Genomic DNA, 1,873 nt, shown 5'->3' on the forward strand with positions numbered 1-1,873 from the left:
ACGACCCTACGTACTATCCTCCCTTCCTTCCTTCCTTCCTTCCTTCCTTCCTTCCTTCTGAGCAGCTTACAGTATAGATAAAACATATAAAAAATGCTAAATACATTTAAAAAAAACTTTAAAATTGCACTTCAGGAGGACTCCTAGTAAGCTTAACCAAGTGCAGTCCTAAATAAGGCAAGTAACAGCAAAACAACTGTGTGCTGAAATAGCCACAGTAGTCAGTGTACAAAAAGAGACTTCAGCAAAGTGAAACACATATGTAACCAGCAATAAATCTGTACATAAAATCCATCATAGGAAATATAGAAGTCCACAGAATGCATCAAGTCCAAAGTATATATCCAACACTTTTCCTAGGTAGTATACAGTGTTTCAGACTTCTGGTCCTTCCTCAGGAACAAAGAGCCACAATAGAAAGTCTCATTCCAATGTCTTTACAAGACAATATTGTTCACTTTCTTTATGGGCCAGGTCTCCTCTCAAGGTTGCCACTATGTAGAACAGGACCAAAAATGCACTTTTGTGTTGTGTGCTGCATTGTTTGGTTACTTTTCAGTCCTAAATAAGACCAGCTGCAACTGCCTCCCAAAGATTGGAAGGGAGGCGGCCAGGCGCATCTCTCTCCCTTGGGGAGGCGGTTCCACCCCGTGGGGCTGACATTGAAGAGGGCCTCTCCCCGTGATCTTAGTTCGCAGGCAGGGCCGTGTGGGAGAAGGCAGACCTTTAGATACCCCGGTCCCGAGCCGTGTAGGTTGGCTTGCCCGATACGAATGCCCGGGTGACATTGCAGATACACAAGAAGGATTACAGTGGGTGTACAGACACAGTAATGACACATACACTGTAACAGAACGCAAAAATATCCTAACGTGAGTTATGTATTAATAAAAGGTCATGAGAATATGTAATACATAGAACAACATAACAGACTCTCATAAAGACATGGTCGAGCAAGAAGGAATCCAGAGGAGTCCAGGAAATCAGTCCAAAAGGGAATCTTCATGTGATTTCTGACCACCTGGCTTTTTTGATCCTTTCTGGATTTCCTGGGCATCATAAGAATATAAGAGAAGCCAAGTTGAAGAGGGTCTCTCCCCGGATTTTAGTTCGCAGGCAGGGCCGTGTGGGATACCCCAGTCCCGAGCTGTGTAGGTCGGCTTGCCCGATACGAATGCCCGGGTGACATTGCAGATACACAAGAAGGATTACAGTGGGTGTACAGACACAGTAATGATAAATACACTGTAACAGAACGCAAAAATATCCTAACGTATGTATTAAAAGGTCATGAAAATATGTAATACATAGAACAACATAACAGACTCTCATAAAGACATGGTCGAGCAAGAAGGATCCAGAGGAGTCCCGGGAAATCAGTCCAAAAGGGAATCTTCGTGTGATTTCTGACCACCTGACTTTTTTGATCCTTTCTGGATTTCCTGGGACTTATAAGAATATAAGAGAAACCAATGTTGGATCAGGCCCATGGCCCATCCAGTCCAACACTCTGTCACATAGTGGCCAAAAATACCAGGGGCCCTCAGGAGGTCCACCAGTGGGGCCAGGACACCAGAAGCCCTCCCACCGTTCCCCCCCCCCAAGCACCAGGAATACAGCGCATCACCTGCCCCAGCCTGTGAGTTCCTATCTATACCTTGTGGCTAATACCCACAGATGGACCTCTGCTCCATATGCTTATCTAATTCCCTTTTGAAGCTGTCCATGCTTGTAGCCGCCACCACTTCCTGTGGCAGTGAATTCCAAGTGTTAATCACTCTTTGGGTGAAGAAGTACTTCCTCTTACCCATTCTAACCCGACCGCTCTGCAGTTTCATGGAGTGCACACGAGTTCTTGTATTGTGAGAAAGGG

At 45.3% G+C, this 1,873-nt stretch overlaps 1 protein-coding gene across 1 annotated transcript in view; it reads left to right on the forward strand.

The window, feature by feature from the left end:
* ACIN1 (apoptotic chromatin condensation inducer 1) overlaps window positions 1–1,873 on the forward strand; it is a 41,253-nt gene that overhangs the window by 36,860 nt on the left and 2,520 nt on the right. The window lies entirely within an intron of this gene.

Source organism: Gekko japonicus, unplaced genomic scaffold, assembly GCF_001447785.1.
Source record: "Gekko japonicus isolate JY-2015 unplaced genomic scaffold, Gekko_japonicus_V1.1 scaffold1746, whole genome shotgun sequence".
Lineage (NCBI taxonomy): Eukaryota > Metazoa > Chordata > Lepidosauria > Squamata > Gekkonidae > Gekko > Gekko japonicus.